Below are 21263 nucleotides of genomic sequence, written 5' to 3'. Positions count from 1 at the left end.
TGAAATAAATTGCTCTGACCTACTTGTTAGTCACTTAAATACCTTCAAGGATCACAGGCTGAATAAATTGATTATTTAAAAAAAAAACAAACAAAAAACAAAACCACCACAGGGTAGAAATGTCCATCATTCTCATTCCACCAACATTTTCAGAGATTTAGAGAATTTGATGTGTCTCTCAAGCAAATGGCAACTCTTCTCCAATGGTGATTCCCACACAGATATCCCACCCTTCTTGGGCAGGTGTTCAAATACCTGGTGACAAGTCCTACTCAGTCAAAATTAGCAATAAGTGATTAGCAATAAATTATTAGCAATAAGGAGTCTCAAACAGTCTTTCTTGAGAACTCCCTGGTACTTTGCACCTTCAAGCCCTGCAGTACGATATAAGAAAAGCCACATGATTTTAATTATATTTTGAATGTTATGCTGCTACCCCTGTTGAGAGGCACAGTCGTTTTTTTGAGCCAACTGGACTCTCTGTGGAGAAATATGTGGTAGCAAAATTCAGCTTCATTGACACGAATCTGTTCACAGATGCTTTTTAAATCCTTGATGGAAGGTGTGATAATTTTTTTTTTTTTAATGTAAAAAAGAAATCCAAAACCCAACCTGGTTCTTTCCATTCCTTGTTGTTTTGTTTATGACTTTTAAGTAAAAGAGAAAGGCAGAAAGCACTGGCTTTTCTTGCCTGAAAATATATATTGCAAGGAGGTGAATGATAGTTGAAAAGTTAAATTTACCTCCCCGTTGTAAACAAAGTAATGTAATTGCAATGAAATAGATTTGCCTCTACCAACACAGTCTAAGTTCTGGCTTCAGTAAGACTCTTGCAAACAATCCTAGTGGTCTACACTAACACCTTAGCAGATCCCTCAGGTTTAGTCTTGAATCTACACAGGTATTTTCTTATTTACCCACATTCTCAAAGAGCAGAACTTCAAATATTAGCAAACATTCATTTTTGTAAACTGCTTGTATTAATAATTCATTACACTGCCATCAGTAACTTGGTAATTCTTTTTAAACTCTTACTGTGATGATGTGAAGCTAGTAACAAAAGCTTTCTTCCTGCCAACAGTGCTCAGAAAAATAATTACTCCTCACTTAAATCTCTTCAATATTCCATGTGGGGAGGAATTTTTGCTTCTACCTGCCCTGCAAGAGAACATGCAACAGCCAGGTAAGAGAAGGCCTTTCTGCAAAAGCCTCTTTCCTATTTTCAATTGCCATTGAATAATGATCCCACTGGTGTCCAAAATGCTTTGTTCTTTCCAGCTACAAAATAAATTGGGAAACAAACGTTTCACTAGAGGAGGAGCTCTTTCTCTGGATGCCACTTGCACTGAAGAGCCATCTTTGCCCCACTGGTGTTAGCATTATGTCCAAAATTCACAGAGGGGAACACATTTCTCCTTTACTCCTTAAAATGCACAATCAAGGCTGGCAGCAACCTGCAGCAAAGAAAAGAGGCCACAGGTCATTCTTGAAAGGCTTTGCCAGGTACAGTTCAGGTTTAAGCTCTCCAAAGGACAATTGTTGTTTTAGCCAAAAAAACCATTTCCAGGTTCTGTCAGTAATGCAAGACCTAATTCCAAAACATGCTGCTTGTTTTTATTCTGCAAACACAACGTTACTGTTTTCATGAATAAATCTTTAGGTTTCACTCATGTTTAACTGGAAGGAGTTTATCCAATATTTTGCAGGTCATACCCAGGCCCCAGGTTACTGGTATACAGAATAATGTCCCAGCTGAACTTGCAGGAGTCTTGTGACTGAGGACACTTTCAATTCCACCAACAAAATTATTTTGCACTTTGCAGTTTCTGTGCTAGGAATGGTTAAATGCTGTTCCAGGGGACAACAGGAGGGACTTGGGCTACAGATTTGTCTTACTGGGAAAGCATTTTGGATGATGCAGGGCTGCATGCACGTGTCCAGGGCTGTTTTGGTAAGGCACAGGAAGCACGAAGGCAGAGGTGAATGCTGTCCCTTGTGGCTGCTGCTGCTCTCCTTGCTGCCTATGCAACATCTCCACAAATGTGGGTGTGTGTAAGGCTGTACTCACAAAGCTGTATTTTGACAGAGATAACGTGCAAAGCAGCAAAGTGCTGGAAAACTCATCTAGGCTGTGCTTCATCTGAGACTCCAGCTCATCTATATGCTAATTCAGATGGGACACAAGCTGGATTCTCCCAAAGCCATGCCCCTAATATCCTTTTTAACACATAATTTAATATAATGTTTTGGGGACAGGCAGTAAAAGTCAGTGTGCTGTGTTGCTCTGTAAATCCACTGATTGCTTCTTTCAGGGATATTGCACCAAGCCTTGGCTTTTCTCAGCTGAAAGGACAGCGAGGTCTGTGAGCCTGAGCTGGCTCATTGTGCTCCTGAGCCACGCACACCACTGGAGAGCATTAAACAGCACTTCACAGCTGCTAATATAGAATAATAAACAGCACAAAGGTATGAGGAAGTGTCTATTTTTACACTGGCAATTGAACCACTTACCACTGAAAAGGCCATTATTTGCATGTGAAACTTGCTCTCTAGCACTTGTTATAACTGTGGAATCCTAGACACCCATAACATAAGAAAAAAAAAATTAAAAAAAGAAAATGAAAAAAAAAAAGCGCAAATTCATGAACTGAACTCTAAAGAGTCCAAGAACAGGAAGTATTCAGCTCTACATTTGAGAAGAAGATGACAGAGTTCACAAAAGCAGATGCACTGCATCTTCACAGGAACCTGGCAGAGCAGGCCACGTGAAGCTGGTAGACACATTAAAATGAAGAATAGGTCTGAGCTTCAAAGGGAAGAGAATCACTCTCAGGTTTACAGTAATACTGTCATAGAACATCATATTTAAAGAAGACAACATAAAAGGAATCAAAATACATTTCTTGAAGTATAATAGGCTTTATTCTTTTACCTTGGATGTGGAAAGAAATGGAAATAGGAGAGGAAAATGACAAAAAACTTTCACTGGCTTGGGGAAGGTGGTCTACCAGTTTTAAAAACTTTTCTCTGGCTGAGAAAATTTAAGATATGCATTTATCAAAGTAACTCTGAACACAGCTTAGAGCCCATGGAGTTTGCTTCAAACACAAGGGACACTTTTAAGCAGCCAGTGCACCATGTTGCTTATCTACACGAAGAGCTACTACAAAGCCCAAGAGACAGCTGCTGCTACCTCCTACCTGAGTGCAGCTGATTAAGCATGTCCTTGACAGACATTCTCTCTCCAAGTGACTTTTAGCTTTCAGGAACTTAACCAAACTAAGTCATCCAACAGGCAACAGGGTAGGACAAAGAAATGACAGTCCTTTCAATTTTCTTCAAACCTAACTCTTCAAGAGAGGTTTGGCAACCCCAGGGAACAAAAACACGAAGTCAAACAATTGTACATTGCAGTACTCCTCATCTACACTGCCCCTCTCATCCTCTTTCTTCTGGAGTCACAGGTGCAGCTACAACCATACCAGAAAGATGGGAAGCATCCACTGGTGTGCCTGGTTTATCTTTTTCTTTCCTCCTCTCTAGCAAGGGCACTGTCACACACTTCAGGGGAAACAGAGGATCAAGGACTATTATATTAGGATGTGAAGTGACTGCAGTCACACAAAATCCTCAGTGAACAATGTCATGAGCGCTGCCCATGTCTAACCAGCTCAGAGAAGAGCAATTTTCAGAGGTTTTCATTATTATCATGTTTTTTCCCTGGTCACACTAGGAGGATGTCTATTTTAGTCAACTGATACTTTATTCAACCTGGTTCAAAGTAGTTATTTTGAATTATTTTTTTCACCCAGTTACATTTTATTGGTAAGCCATGCACAAATCTAAGGGCTGTGCAGAAACATGGTTCTGCCAATTACCTTGGTGTGAATAGCTACTTTGAACATCCCAAGAGAGTGGACCAGACAAAAGATGTATTTTGACCACTACCCTGCATGTGACCTGCATAGGCAGAAAAGCCTTTCAGTTTGAGCAGCCTCATAGCCAGCACACAGGAGAGAAACATCAAAACTGGACAAATTAGCAAGACACATGTGAAACCACCAAAGAAAGCTTTTTAATTAAAAAGGTAACCTGCTGATTGACCTCATCTGCTCTTGATTTTAAGTTTGACAGTTTGTTCAATAGGGACATTTTTAGATGCTCTTACATCTCTATTTAGGTTAGAAACCTGTTTTCTTAAGTCATTGAAGCATCTGATATGTCAGATTTAATATAGGCCAAAGTTTGTTGCAAAGCCATGTCAGAATGCAAAAGCCTATCTGGGGCACTGAAATTTTGCCAGCTGTTTTTTAATCCTCTGTGTGCAAACTGCAGTTCCCAAATTTCTGCCATTTCAGTGGTGACTGCATTTTCTACACTGGTGCCATTGTCACAGTTCCATGTAAGTTCTGCAGATTTTTATTACACCTAATGTGTGTCCTTTTCCATCCCAAGTGGTTTTTAATTTCATTGAACAATTTTAAAAATAATTTCTAAGCTTAAGTGTCAGTTTTAAAAGTTAACTTCTCTTTTTTTTGTTGGTTTGTTTGGCTTTTTTTGTAATCAAAAAACGAAGGACAAGGACAAACTTGATGCAGATTCTTTACAGATAATGGAGGTTTCACATAAAAATCCCACAAAAAAGAGTTTCAATTAGTATTGTGGGATTTTATTTTTTTTTCTTCTCTCTTAGTCTGCCCATGTTAATCTTTTTAAACCTAACCTTGAAGACTCCTTTGTTAGAGGTGAATAAACTCTTACTAGATATGAGGGGACTACTGTTTTAACTGATATTTTCCAATTAAGATATTGCAGAACAACCTACACAGAAGCAGTAAAATCACTTAAGTGCACCCACAGAAATGGGCAGGACACCAGGTGAAGTCTCATTTGACTTCAGATAAAAAGTCTTGAAAAATAAAGCCTTTGTCCCTGTTTAGCCCTGGTGTACCAGAAATCAGGTTGAATTTTATTCTGAACCTAAAACCCCAAGTGAGACACAGACTATTCTAATCATAAAGTATGCCACACTAAGGAATTGTAATCTGATAAGGGTATGGGCTCTTTCTGCATTGGAAAAAAAAAACCAACAATAAAAGAAGCAACTTTTTCGTTTTGAGGTAATTTGTCAAATACATTAAATTAGAACAATGGGGTTTTTTATTACCTCTTGGTTTTGGTGTACCAGAGTTTTATTATATTCAAATCTTTTGGGTCATAAAGATTGGAGATAAATACACATAACTGAATGGTGTTAACATATTATCTCAAGAAAAAATAAGCATTTCTTTTCATTTTCCTGTGCATTCCACCATTTTTCTTCTTTAATCCAGTAAAGAAACTGAAGAAATATGCCTGCTTCTGTAAATATCTCATTTCTCTATCCCCAATAGATTTTGTCTAATACTGAAACAACAGCTACTTCTGGTAAGAAACAGAATGACTAACAAATTAGAAACATAATAAAACCATGCAGTACTAGAAAAAAATATATAATTTATTTGTTCACTGGGTCCCCAGGGCTTTTCTGTTAAAAAAAAAAAAAAAGGAAAAGAAAGACAAAAGACAAAACAAACAAACAAAAAGCCCTGTTTGTTTTGCAACCAAATAAAGAAAAAATATTGAGCTACTGTTCATTTTCTAAAATCATCAAAGAGCATTTACCAGCTGACCTAAACAATCCTTAAAAAACCCTAAATCCAAATAGCTAATCTATGGATTGGGTAGCCAATCCATATATCCATAATAACAGACAAGGTGCATCCTCTGGTTAATTCTGAAAAATACCAAAGATTTTTTGCTATTACTGGAAGATGTTAATGGCCACTATCAAGGAAATCTGTGATCAATAAATATTATTAGAGACCAGTTTGACTCAGCTGGGGGTGCTCAGAACTCCTTTCAGTTCCAGGGGAGCAATGAATTATCCTTACAGCACAGAGAGACTAAAACTGCAGTGCAGGTTATTATTTTTTCTCTATCTGGAACTCTGCATCCAGGTTATAATGTCTATGGCATGCCTCCAGATTCCATCTTTTCCTCCTCCCAGTCCCACTTCCCCCATGCAAAAATCCTCCTGCTCAGATCAGGGTCTGGTTCTGTTTCATGGGAGTGTTTTAGCTGCTTTAATCTTCCCATGGCACTGTTTAGCAGAGGGACTGCAGCTGGAGCAAGGCCTGAGTGACAGCAGACACACAGGAACCCTTTGTTCCCTTTTTCATCCCTTTCTGAGGATTACATCAACCACTGCTGTCTCCTGAAAGCTGCCCTGCAAGTTGTTAGGGAAACTCACACACGTTCTTAAGCCAGTGGAAAACCATCCCTGACACAAGGGCAATTAGGGGTGGATTTACAACTGAACAGAGAGAATTCATGAGGAAAGATGTTCAAGCATAGGTGAAGCTTACACACCACACAGAGTGCAAAAATCACCTGCCCAGACCTATTTTAGGGTCAGAAAATGAACAGTCAGTGGGGGAAAAGCTATCAGAGACAGCTCAAAGGAAGATAAATAGAGAAATTAGCAGAGAGGCAGACCAAAGCCTGGACACCTTCCCCTGGGCATGGAGGGAACAAGAAACAAACTCTGCAGAACTTTGTACTTTCAGCTTCCAGCCACCAAAGCATCTGCACATAACTGACAAATTCAGCTCCCTCTCTTTTGAAACAGCACAATATCTATTTTGCTCCCATTTTACAGAAAAGGGAAACAAAGCATGAACAGTCTGAAGTCAGCTCCAAGAACCTGCAAACATGCTTTCTGTCACCCACACATTTAACTTCTTTGATGATAAAAAGTCTCAGGCAAGAAGAGTCTAGTTCTGTTTTTCAATCCCATCATGTGCTTGATATAAACAAAGCTATAAAGCCCTGCTCCATTGATTCATATCACAAAGGTAATTCTTAGCCAAGGGAATAGTTTCTCTTGAGGCAAATGGCACTCCTTGCACAAACCCAAAAAACAGGGCTCCTCCTGGCAAGGCAGCCTAAACTCTTTTAGTAAAGCAGCAAACCAATTTTCTGAAGAGAAAGTTGTTTTCTCATATATAAGACCAATCTTCAAATAATATCTAAGTTTTCAGATGAAAAACATATCCAAGCATACTTTTAATCTTGGGGCGGTTTTTTGGTCAAGGCCAGGATTTTCAAAAATCTCAAGGATTTAGACAGTCATATATGGATTTACTCAGGTGAAGTTATTTATATGTGAATTTCTGCATTTGTCTAAGTAGCATGAAGCTGTTGTGCTACTGTGCTCCAGGAAGCAGTTATGTTTCCATGGAAAATTTGGTGTTTCTTCCATGCAGTTGACTGCTGGAAATAAATTTATAGAAGTGGGATTCTCATCATCACAATGGATAACAAAAAATCCCATTTCCCACCTTGCCAGTGCTTGATATTCAATACCTAAGTGAAGCCTTGCTGTTCCAGTCTGTAGTCAGATTGTCTATTAGAGCAACTGTGCAGAAAATCATTGAGAAAAATGGTTTCCTCTTCCATATAACAGAGTCTTTGCCACCAGAGGTCAACAATTAGTATACAGATCTATTATTAATTTTAATTAATTTCTAGAAATAATATTTGTGAATATGATTATTCACAATTTATGAGCTGATATTTAAAATCTGTGAAGTAGCCCACTTGACATACCTCATAAATTACACAGTACATTACTAGCTCATGAGAGGAGGGCATATGACTTAGAATAGATAGTGTAAAATGCCATATATATGAATTTGAAATTCATCCTCTATTAATATTCTCTAATTAGTTAAAACTTGCTGCTTATGAATTTCCCTGCCAGCAAAATCATGGAACATATGCAAAAAAGCAAAAACAAAGAGGGTGATAGCAGTTTCAAAGCAAAACCTTTTGAAATTCAAATCATTATTTGTGGAGAGAAGAAAAAAAAAACCCCAAAAAATCACAGTACTCAATTATCCTGTAGATGGAGAATTGGAAAAAGGCAGGGAGGATGGTGACTGAGGGACATTCAATGGCTTCAGAGTTGACACATATTGAGTCACAATTAGAAGTAAGTTTTCATTCCCAGTCTCTCTGCTACCACAAAATTGCTGTTTCTTCTTACTACATGCACGAAGAACACAGACATCCAATTATTGCTAATTTGTTTTGGTTTTTCATGCATAGTTAATGCAACCTTATTTATAGAGGGCAACCAACTCCCTTCAGGTATACCTAATTTCCTGTAGCATTCATATAATACATTGTTAATTTTAAATCTATAAAATGCATTGCATCCTCAGATGATATAAGAGTCATCCTACCAGACAAAATTAACCCTTCCCCCAAATATTATGTCTCAGTGAACATTTAAACAGGCATTTCTCTTTTCCACCAAGATAACTCCATTACAGATGCTTAGGATTGCGTGGACAGATGAATCAGACAAAACCCATCAGAGAAACACACCAGGCAGCAATAAACGGGCAGAGATCACAGAAAAACCACTCAGGCTGGAAAAGACCTCTGAGATCTTTGAGTCCAACTATGACCAAACACCACCTTGTCAACCAGAGCATGGTACCAAGTGCCACATCCAATCTTTCCATGAACATCTCCAGATGCCATGCCATGGCCTAGGACGTGCCACAGAAATAAAGTAGGACACCCAGAAATCTGTCTTGGGTGTTTTACATGAACACATATCCAAGTCTTTGCACTAGCAGTGCTTTTTTGGTAATTGCAGGGGTTTGAATGCACTTTTGTCAGCTCTTCATTGTACAAAACCAACTGACCCCTTCTGTTCTGTGTACAGGCAGAACCTCTCTGCTCTGCTCTCCTGCAGCATTCAGAACAAACTGGGAAACAGGAGGGCTGAACAAAACATTTGGACTCAACACCAGCATTTAAAACCTAAACACTTCCTCTGATCATTATTTATTCTTCTAATAAGAAGAATATTATGAACATATCAATATGTTTATTGATATGACCTCCAGAAATATTTCATTTTCCTACTCCAGAAACCGAAATCAACTGATGGCTGCACTCATCTGACAGCCCAGATGAACTCTAGAAATTCAGTGTCTGGGGAGTTTCTGGGAGCAACATTTACCCATGTGGCCATCAGCTCACTGTTCTGGGCAAGATCAGGCTGTGCCAGTTGGATTCTGCCACTAAGAAACTCCTGAGGTGTGTGGGAAAGCTCTGAGGGTTGATGTGACCATCAGCCTCTCACCAGAGATGGTGAAACTGTGATTTGAGGCACAGAGGTGGTGGCTGAGCCGCTGAGCACTGCCCAGAACACCTGACAGAGCCTTCCCTCAGGTGGCACTGGGGCAATGCTGTGGACCCCCCATAGAAGCACTGAAGCTCCACCTTTCTCTCCCAAGGGACAGCTCTCAGTGCAGGAGATCCAGACCCCTGACAAGTCAAATTATGGTCAAACAAACCTCCTGTCTTTGCCACGCAGCACTGACTCCTCTTGCACTCAGTCTCCCTGAAGTCTCCCTTTCCCAGGAAGCTCTGGTTCCTGGTGGGGGCTGCTGCCCACCTTGGGCTTCTCAAGGTGTTCTTGGGAAAAGTTCCTTCCCACTGCCCTGCAGAAAGAGCAGCTGAGACATGAGATGCAGGGCAGCTTTCTTTGTTCCACCTGACCATATTACTCTTTCAAACGTGCCACCAAATAGCCACAATAATCTTCAGAAAAACCATTTGGGCTCTCTGTCACATGGCATCAATCAGAAGTGATGCCATATAAAGAAATGCTAGGAAATCAGCAGAGAGGGCAAAGGCAGAGGCAAACTCAAGGGTATCAGCTGCACTGGCCACCTGAAAATATGATTTTGATTTTGTTTCTGCTCAGCTGTAGACTTGGCTGCCTCTGAGAAATGCTGCATACAAATGTCAGTGCTCTCTAGTCCCCAGTTCCTTTTGGTGTATGCTCTGCCATCTGAGCAGATACCTGTTCATTTAAATCATTAAATGCAAATTAGTCCTTGCAAGTACAGTGGATTATTCAGAAAAAAAAAATGAAAATGTAGTCCTATGCATATGTACATATGCTTGCATATGTAAGGCACAGTATATTTTTATTTTAGTGTCCTTAAAGATAAGCATGATGGTTCACAGAATTATCCCTTTTTCTAATTTCTAACCCACTGATACCATGCTCAGAAAGTACTTCCATAAGAAAAGGTCCCATACTTCTTTCTCTCTGGGGAAATATAATAGTTTGCCTGAAGAACAACAGTTTGTTAATTATTTCACCATTTATCATCAGTGAAGCACACCCCCCTCCCTTGTGGTCAATAGCACCACCAGGGAGACCCAGCTTAATTGAGTAGATATTGACAATCCCTTTATTTAAATTGAGGCATGTAGAAGTAATTTTCAAGCACTGTTGATGGCATTTGGGTGATTAACATCTCCAGGTGTCTTTCAAAATCTCATCATTATTTTCCCTAGCAGACTTCACTGGGATGAAACCAGGACACACTGATCCTGCCTTCAGTTCTGCTGTTAGCATGTCCATCTCCTCATGCACACTGATCCTTTACCTCTGCAGCATGAGGACATTTGAAAGTGAAATAAAGAGGTCAAAAAAGGTGGCCTGTGGGAACCTTTATTACTAGAACTGATTGTTCACTTTGATTGCACAACATCACTTGTTTGGACATCAAACTGGGGAGTTTGATGTCCAAACAAACTCTGCTCCCTTATTTCCCTGCACTGAACACAGGAGCCCTCCAGACCACAGCACATCCCAGCTCTGGCATGAGTTCTGCCAAGCTTTGCTGGCCAGTCTCCCTGGGCACTGTTAGGCTGTACAACAGCCCTGCACAACAAACATGGGTACCAGCATTACTTGCTGGGCCCTTTAGGTGTTGAATGTGGAGCCTGTGCCAAAGCACTTCTGTCTTATTTTCTTATAAGGTCTCCAACCTATTTTACATTGAGCCTTAGCAAAGAAACAGCAAGTGATACATTTTTAAAACACACAACCACAGGTTTAGCTGAAGAAGTCTAAGACAGACTCTTCCCTCTGCATTGTTACTCACCCCTGGGGCTCCTGCCACCTCCCTGCCTGAGACTTTTTCCTTATCCTCTCTGGTTTCCCCACCCTGTTCTTGTGCAGCTCTCACCTGTCAGTCCAATTGCCTTTTTCTTTTTGCACCCATGAGTTCCCAACAAAAAACCCAAACCATAAATGTCCCCCATGAGAGGCACTTTTGCATGCCAGCAATCACCTGTCGCTCTAGTGGAAAACATTTTGAAGAGAGTGACATCCCACTTCCCTGTCATCCCTCCACCAGGGAATTGGGAGGGACCTGTCAGGCTGCCTGCCTGTAGGCAATGAGCTCAGAAAGGCTGCCTGGTGCATGTGCAGAACTGGACATGAAAAAGAGACAGAGAACCAATGGCACCAAGGTGAAAGGTACTGCAGGGATAGAGTCCCTGGCAACTCATACACCCAGCTTTGCTTGTGTCCTGGCAGAGGTGTGACATGGGCAGAAAAGTACTGCCACAAGCTGCTGCAGGCCTTGTTAAATCAACACATCCTTAAAACTGACTCTCCCTGCAAAGCAATCCTGAAATGATAGAGTAGCTCAAGCTGGAAGGGACCTTCCAAAGGCTGCCTAACCCAAACCCCCTGCAAGGAGTAGGAACTTCTCAGAGCCCTGTCCAAGCTGACCTTGAACATTCCCAGGAATGGGGCATCTGCCACCTCTTTGGGCAACCTGTGGCATTGCTTCACCACCCTCACTGTAAAAAACTTCTTATCTTTAACCTAAGTGGACTCACCTTCAGTTTAAACCATCCCCCCTTGTCCTCTCACACAAAGACAATACTGTGTCAGCTCGATGCTGCCTCATTGAAAATCAGCCACAGTGGAGTTGTTCCAGGGCTAAGCTGTCCTGACAAAGTAATATGAGCAAATAATTAACCAGCTCTTATTAAGCCATGTGTTTCAGCATCATTTTCTACTCTTGTGTGGCCCTAATCAAGAGCCAGGGCAGGGAATGTCAGTGAACTCCAGACCCAAGGGACCAGTTAGCATTTGAATGTGTGAACCAGCCTCTGAATTTCCCAGTTTTATGTTCAGTCAGTGGCTCAGGTCCAAATGATGTGCAATTCCACCAACTGCAACAGTTCCTGTGGGTTTATCCAGGGGAGGGACTTTGCACAAAAGGATTAACTCAGACAAGAACTTTCCCCTGAAAGTGGAAATAAAAGAAATGGTGACATGGAAATCCTGTTAGTGGTTCCTGCCATTATTAACAAGATGAAGGGAACCACTTTCTAATAATCTGTTTACTAAAACCTGATGGCTGTTTCCCCCCTGGTTCACATGGGCACTGATCCACGTGGGGATCATGGAGCACATCAACCATGTCTGGGAGCAAGGGCTGTTCCCAGGAGTTTTTTATTCTGCAGCTTCCAGGTGGGCAAGGTGAAGCCCCCAGGGAGTTCCAGGAGGCAGGGTCTGATGCATGGCACTGAGCAGAAGTGAGCTATATGGAATCTGCTCCAGAACTCAGAGCAATACCCCACCCACAGCCTGCCCTGTCTGTAGGACCAGCTAATGCAATGCCAAGAAGTGAAACAGTTCCATTTACATTAACAGATACAGTTCTTTTCCTGAAGTGGCATTTAGAATTCAAAACATCATCAGTAAAAATTTGCATAGATAACGAAAACCTTTTATGAAACACAACATTCTGCCTTTTCAAAATGTCACAGAGCAACCCTCTAAAAAATAAAAAAAATAGAGCAAGTAATGACAATAAGCTTCCTTCATTATGGTGAAAATCAATCTACAAATACTTAAAACATCTGCTTTGGTCTGTTATATTCATTTTCTGAACAGTCTCAGATGCCAGGAAGAGTTCTTAAAGGTTTTCTGGGATAGAAACCAGCAAAAAAGAAAAGCATAGCCATGTGCATTTAATTGCAAGTTATGCATGTTATGCACTTTAAAATATGCATTTTCAAACAGATCTTGGAACACTTTACATTGTTGATACTATATAAAAATGAATGTAAATGAAAGTTGCACTATAAATAAAGGATTTTTGCCAGCCATGATTAATATTTAAAAACAATGTGTGGAGTTTTATTAACTTGAATAAGGACTCTTTTTTATAACTTTATTTCCATAAATTAAACATTCTCTTGCTATTACAGATATTTTTCCTTTTTCTGCTTTAGTTGTCTGATTATCCAGAAAAAAAAAAGAATGAAAGAAAGAAAAAAAGGGGGTGAGGGGCTGCAGGGCAGATAGATTTCCTGCAGACAAATTCTAATAGGCCTTCCAGATATATAGCATCTTGTTAAAAATTCATGCAGGCCAGAATACTAGAAGGTCAGAAAATGTCTTTGAAATTCTGCCAGAGCTCTTTTTGATAATTCATTCAGGTTTTAAAAGGGAAAATTCCTCATTAAAGAGAACCTAATGCTTATTAATTTATACTCCTAAGGCAGAGGCTGAATATTAAGCGGTGGACTCTGTTAATCCATTTATTAAATATCAAAGACCGTATGTTTTCACCCTGTGTCCTTGCTTATTGATTAATTTCCTTAGACCTATATGGGGAAAAGCAGAATGAAGTCTCTAGACACTTTCCTAAACTGGTGGGGACTGTAGCACTCTTTTGTGCAGTATATACCTTACAGAACTCAATGTCCTCTGCCTTCAGGTACACGTCTGTAATCTCCTGCATCTGGCTGAATCAAAGTCCCCTTGGCTGAAAGTTATCATTTGGTGCCAAAGGGTGAGTAAAATACCTCCTACAGCTCTGATTTCAGGTTCCCTGGTGAACACATTAATGGACATGAAGGAACAGAAAGGCATCTCCATGCTCCAGAAACAAACAAAAGCTTCTCTGCTCTAGGCTGGCAGAGCAAGGATCTGAGCACTTTGCTCACCCTTACAGCTATTTCCAAGAGCCCAATTCAATTGCAGTTCTAAGCACAGCTCAGATGTGTCCTGGTTTGGGCTGGAATAAAGTAAATTCTCTTCTCAGCAGCTGGTACAGGCTGTGTTGGGAATTTAGGGTGAGGATAATGCTGATAATGTGCTGATGCTGGAGTTATTGCTGAGCCATGATTACCCCAAGTCCTGGACTTTCCAGTTTCCCACATTCTGGCAGTGACCAGGTGGACAAGAAGACTTTAGGGAGCATGGCCAAAGGGACTGACCATGGCACCCTGGCCATACCACATAACATCAGTGTACAAACAAGGAGCACTTGGCCAGAAGCCACCGACCACTGCTCTGGACTGGCTGGGTATTGGTCAGGGAGTGGTGAGCAACTGTCAGGTGTTATTTCTCTCTCTTTTTTCATTAAAATTATACCATTACTACAAGCATTAGCACAATTATTATTCTTTTGTCTCACAGCTACCAGGCAACCTCCATCCTGCCCAGAATCCAAATATTGCCAAAGCAGAAGGCAACAAAAAACAATAGAAATGCTGAAGTTTTCAGCAGATCTGTGTTTTACTAGACTATTTTGTCACAAGTTCAGGTACATAAACATCTTCCACTTCATTGTATCACTCTCAAATGAAAGAAGAAGAAAGGCAGGATTGCTATGTTCACTTTGTAGTGTATAAGAGATGACTGAAGGCGCTCCTGGCTCAAGAAGGGTCCGGACCTAACTGTGAATCTTTTTCTGAAATCAAGCAAACATAAAAGTAAAGCCTTTCCATTTCTTATGACTACCTTCTCTCCTTTCCCAAAACTGAGGGTAAGAATTAAAAAAGGATAATTACAGGTACATTAAGAAGTTTATGCCATGACTGACTACTGACATGGAGAAGTATGACATTAGAGAGCAGAATCACCTTCCAAGCGATTCAATCTCCCTTCATGGAAAAAAGGGGGGAAAAAAAGGATGCTTGTGAGCAAAGAACCAAACCACAGACCACAATCATAATTAACACCTTCAAGATCATCAATTAATTCATTAATTAATTCTACTACCCTGTAGAAAACAGAAAAGCATGAAAGCACCAAGCACTGCCATGGGCTGGCTTTGCAAACCTCTTTTGAGTGCAGAAGGGAAAATCCCCTCTTGGAGTGGGTATCCCTAATCACTCTGCACTGTGACTGTCAGAAGCTTTCCAGCCAGAATTGTGTGGTTAACAAGAAAGTGATTACTCTTTTTGCCTTTTGAAGATCAGGTAATGTTTATCTTACTGCTAATTTTCAGTTGTCTGCTAACGTGGTTTAGAAGTCTACAGAGATTTTTGCTTCTTTCCTAAGTGCTTCAGTAGTCAGCAGACAGCTAATGAGGTGGCAGATAGGTGCTGGCAGGGTTGAAACAACTTCTTGTACTGGGCAAAAAACCTGTGTAGCAACAAAGAGAGGGAAATCCACAACAAAAAAAAAGCTCCTGTAACAGACACTGAACGAAGGCACTTCAAATGGACATAGTAGAGAGGATTTTAAGGTGTTTTTCTTCCTGTACAAGAGCTGCTGGGTGCAGTCACTGCTCCTTCTGCTAATTCTTGCTGCTCCCTCTGTTGTGCCAGTACAACTATTTGTGTGACTGTGAAATGAATCAGATCAGGGAACTGATCCAAGGTTAAAATAACCCGGGGGTGGGAGAAAAGAAAAAAGAAAAAGCAAACAAACAAAACTCAAAAAACCCTCCCTCCCCCCCCCAAAAACCCCACCCCAATAAAACATCAAAGCAGCTGCCACTGGGGCCAAAAACAAATGTCAGGCACATCACAGCTTTGCCAGGGTCTCTCCAGAGCCACAGTTTCAGGAGAGGTAGGTTGGCCTTGCATTTGAGTCCAACAGCCTGCACAGACAGCAGCACACAAGGCTGTCCTGTCCCAGGGCCATGATGGATGTAGGCAAGAGCAGGATTTAAAAACCTTCCCAAAACACCAACACTGGGAATTGGGGAAATAAACCCATGAACACAAGGTGTTAAGCCATAACTTGAGATGGACAGAGCATGCACAGTGCCAGTCTCACTGCTGCCCACACCTCAGTAACTCAGATAGTCAAGGTGCAGATCAGCTGTTTCAACTTGGACTTGCAGCCACCACCAAGCAGCCACCTCAGGGTGCTCTCTTTAGAATCAGGATTTTCAAAAATCAGCACCACAACAACTGATCTCCATATGCACCATGGCATACTCAGGTTAGGATTGGAAGGATGCTCTGCATGCAATCATTTAGAAGCTGCAGTGGAGAAGGACACGCCAGAGGCAGAATATTTGTCACCAGTCTAACCCTGCCCCAGTAAAAATGAAGCACAGGTTCAGTTTCAGGGGTTCCTGCAGGCAGAATGGCTCTTCCCCAGCTGATGGCTACTTTACATGTTAGTATCATAATTCTCTAGGAATACAGCAAAGCCTCCTCCTGCTCATGACATGATCTTCAGCATGGCATTTCATGGCAGTCACCTGCTCAGCAGAGCACTGATAAGTTGTGGAATTTACCTCCCATTTTCTGAGCTCAGCAGACAAAGCCTTCCTGCTGGACAGTCTGCTGAAATACCCAAACCACATCTGGAACAGAAGCTGAATGGATTCCTTGTGAATGAAAAGAATTTATTAAGATTGTATCACACAGAATCTATTTGGTGTCTGTCTCTATGGTGTAAGTAACAGTTCCTGATGATAATAAGCTCAGCCTTAAATGCACACATGCCATGATCGTGCTGGGTAAGTTTAAAAATGCTACTTGTCTGCCTGGCAGCTTTACCCACCAGGAACACAAATGATTTAAAACCCAGATGCTGAGCAATTTGAGATGCAGATGCACCCCACAGTGAAGCAATTATTGCCTTGGAGGGCCTTATTATCCTCATCATGACATGAATTCCACACAAAGTAAACATGCTTTCATTGTTATGTATTTCCCAAACTCCAGTGTTGTAAAGAAAAGTTTTGAAAAGAGTTTGCCATCCTTACATGTAAATCTCAGCAACTTGTCTCCTTTCTGAGACAGACAAGTGATGCCTGCTATTTTCCTGACATATTAGGTTCTATTCCCCTTCCCCAACACCACTGGCTTGAGGAGAACAGAGCCTCCAGGGCTTTTACAGCCATTTTAACCAAGTTCATGCCAGCTGTCCTATGGAATAGATCTCAGAATAAAGCAGAACATTCTGTTCACTGTAGAAAAATGCACTTGGATAACATTATTCTTTTACCAATGCACTCTACTCTATACTTGTCTCCCAGTGCTAATTAAAATGTTCTTGAATTACCTAAACCCCAATGATTGCAGACCTGGCACCTTTGGCACTATCTGATCATAGCCAGGTCACCTGAACATAACTCAGAAATGCAGTTTTTAGTATTTACAGCAAAGCAAGGGCACGGATCAGCAAACTGCTGCATGCATATTTAGAAAAATATAGAATTCCTTTAAGAAAACTGCAGGGCCCCATATTCTTTCTTGAGTGATACTGAAAATCTTTGCCAAGTCATTCCAAACTTAAAGATTAATTGACAGTGTTGTTTAATCCACACATTGATTACTCTGACTCCTTCTGTGCAATGCCATATAGTTTTGTACTTTGCTTATTTTAGAATACAGCAAGTACCTAAAAGAGTAAAATGCTGAAGTAACAGCTCTTATGGAAGCCTACATGTGCAAATTGCACTGAATCAAAGGCTAATTCCCTTCCACTTTCAGCAATCAGCTGATTTCTATATTCCTGAGACCAAAATGAAACAGAATAAAGGGAAAAGAAACCTGAAACCTGGGCATTACAATAGGTAATAATTGCAATAGTTAATGCTTATAGCTGTATTTTACCTGAAAATAACTGAGGTTTTAAGGCTCTTTTTTTTTTTTTTTTTTTTGGCTAAACTGCACAATAAATTCCAGAACAGTTGTCGAGAGCATTCCTTTTCCAGGTACATGCCCCTGACCATTATGCTGTTACATATCTCAGTTACTGCAGACACACTGGGGTCAGGCTCAATTCTTCCTGTAGAAGAAATTCCACTAAGCATGGCAGTCACAAAGAGGAGGCAAGACTGAATAGCTGCAGAGACTCCTTGCTACCAAGGTAGAAAATGAGATTCCTAGGTTCTGATGCACCAGCTCACTCCCTTACAACAAGGTGGACTGGTTCTTCTGAAAGAGAAAAAGCTGTACCTTGAATATGATATTGCACTTTCATTTAGTAATTTGGGAATTCTGGGAAATGGGAGCATAAATTTCATCCCACAAAAAAAAAAAAAAGCAGCATAATTAGATAGATTTTAGTTAAACAAGATTCAATTATCAAATAGCTTCAGATCAGACAAAAACCACATTAACTATTCTAGAAAAATATTTGCTTATATGCACCAGAAAATTGAATCTGTGTTTTTTCCATTTGTCAATTCTGCCCTGATACATCAGCTGGAATCTGGAGGTTTCAGAGCAGTGCAGAGGCAGTGCCCTGAGTATGGCACTGCATTGTCCCACAGCTGTGCCTCAGCCCCAGGTGTGAGCCAGGAGTGGTTACTATGATAGAAGAGCTCCTGTGCCTTGGGAAATTAAGAGAAAAAAAAAATCAATCCAACTATTTAAATTCAGAGACTGCTCTTTATTGCAAAGAGCAGCAATAAATTTAAGAACACACAATATTTTAACCATTATAGATGAATGTATGAAATGATGTAGTTAGTTGGCAGTCAATTCTGAGTTTCAAATATTTCCACTTTCTTATCAGCTGAATCCCAAGATCAGCCAAGTCCTCCACTTGATCAGAATCAACAATCTGACTACTGAGAAAGTGCACAGAGCATTTTATGACTCAAGTGAAGCACGTGATTTAATCTCTTCATTCATCATCACCAGGGAAGGAGGATGGATGGTAGGAGCACTCTCCAGAATGTTTCAGTTCTGCTGTCAAGTTGCAGCATATTCTGCTTTATCAAGATACTTAGCTCTTAATAAATGCCTAATAAGAGCAAAATCAGTCCTGTTATTACAGTTAATGGGTTTTGTTGATGCCAGTGGAGAACAGGAATGTGTAATTTCAAGTTGAAAAATTCCAAACTGAAAGGAATTCTGGCTGCTCTGCAGCAATGACAAAGGCACAGCATCCTTCCCTCCAAGGTGTCCTGGTGCATGCACACCTGGGCACAGACAGTGCAGGTTAAACAAGCAGCAGTGCTTCCAGCAAAAGTGGCACAAGTTGTTCATTTTCTGGGTAATAATAACCAGGTTTTATATGTCAGAAATTGGAGCAACAACAGAATAGGTTTTGTAAATGACCTTGTAACTCTTTCCTAAATATCCTCTTTCAAGTTCAGCCATGATGCCCAGTGCCTGCCTCTAATTTGCCAACAACATATTTAGGGCTCTTCAGGAACTTAAGAGAAGAGAATGCTGAAGTACAGATCCTGAATATGGTTTCCAACACAAAGGAAAAATAATTTATCATTGTAAAGAGGAGAATAGAGGCATAGAGTTACTCAGTAAATTCTCCCCACTCACATCACAAATGAAATCACCTGACAGCAAGGTTACTGAGATCAAACTTTCTCCTCTGCATCACCTTTCATGCCCACGTGTCCATCTGCTAAATGTGGGGCTGGAGTGAGCACCATCTGTGCTCAGCACAAGAGGGAACTGACACTCCCAGGTTTTACAGAAGATTATAAAATGAACACAGGGACTGACCCTACTATGCCCCAGGAAAGAGTCACCATGGGTTTTGTTTCCCTATGCTCCCACAATCATCATATCTCCTACCAGAGGCAGGGCATTAATCTTAAATTCTTTTTGTATAGTTTTTCCAGTCCTTTTGTACAGTTACTCCACTCATGTTCAGTTGTGGAATTGTTTAGTGCTTGTAGGCCTTTGTTAAACTAATTTATTCCCACCTAACTTCCCTCTGTTTTCCCCTGTGATTATTTTAGTCCTATGCCTCTTGCTGCTATTGCTGTTGGTTTATTGTCAGCTCAGGCTTACAGGTATAGCAATTGATTTGTCTTACCTCTTTTCTGTTTTTCATGCCCTAATTTTCAATTAATGCCTATTCATTAGTGCTTTTTCTCCATTAAAAGCCCACAGATTTTTGTTGGTGACTTTTCCTGGCCTGCCATAAAGAAGGCTCTGCTTTTTACATGTCAGCCAAGCCTGATTTTGTATTTCTTCTGGCAGCAATAACTGAGCATGTGGCACTGCCTTTGTGAGACTGATGGATGTCGTGTGACACAGGTAGAAGTGAAAGGGGAAGGAAACAGAGGGAAATTTTGGTCCTCTCTGTTTAATACCCACCCATAACAGAGTCATAGAATGCAGCAGAAAGAGGGGACCCCTGCACCTATGCACCATTATCTCTGGCAGAAGCTTAAGGACAGATCTGCCATTCATTTACCCCACTCCCAGTCCTGTTTAATTGCAATCCTGGATGATGTGCAGCACACTTGCCTGAATAATGCTTGGAGAACAAAAGCTAATGAAAGCTAGATGAGAAGAAAACAGTGGTGGGGGAAAAAATTGCATGGTGGGAATAAAACCATCTGTTTAGGAAAATGAAAAGAAATAAATGCCAAAATGGCTCAGTTCCACAGTCAAATGGATATATGTTAACTAGACTTCAGCTCTTGTTCATAGTTCTCATTGCAATAAATGCTAGGTAACATGATGTAGTCTTTATTTTCTGACATTGACCTCTGGGACAGTTAAAGGACACAACACTTTCTGCAGGCTAAGAAAACCTCTTCTGGACAGCCACTGTGGCTAAACTGTGCAGAGTAACTTTTTCAATGACAGCAATCTTACTTTGAATCTGACCTGTTAAACTTATTCAGCACAAAATGTTACAAACCCATTTTGTGCAGGAAAAAAATTCATTGCTGGGTGGTGAGAGGAAAGAGGTCTGAAAGCTCTTCTGACAGGTCCCCAGATGGAGTGGGGACACTCTGAGCCAGGGCTGTGCTGCATTCTCACACAGTAACTGAGAGATGCCCTGGCTGAGCATCAGGATGAGCTGTTGTTCTCTCAGAAGATCAACACAAGACCATCATGCATTCCCTGACAGTGGAAGCTGCAGGACCAAAATGCAGCTTAAGATGTTAATCAGAAAATGGAACAATGAACCAAAGGGAAGCAGCTCCTGTCACTCTTGCTGCCTCTGCAGCCTACAAGAGTTTTGCCACTGATTTCAAAGAGAGCAAGGCCAGGAAATTATGATGCTTGTGGCTTAGAAAGCTCTCTGCCTTGATGAACAAAGCTCCTCAAAGTGAAGCACTTCAGGGACTTTTCTATAGTCTCCTTCTACAAAAGAATTTATCTTATAGCATTGGAACATTTTCTATTTA

The sequence above is a fragment of the Serinus canaria genome, chromosome 9, assembly GCF_022539315.1.
Source record: "Serinus canaria isolate serCan28SL12 chromosome 9, serCan2020, whole genome shotgun sequence".
NCBI classification, from domain to species: Eukaryota; Metazoa; Chordata; class Aves; order Passeriformes; family Fringillidae; genus Serinus; species Serinus canaria.
Note: the sequence above shows the minus strand (reverse complement) of the source record.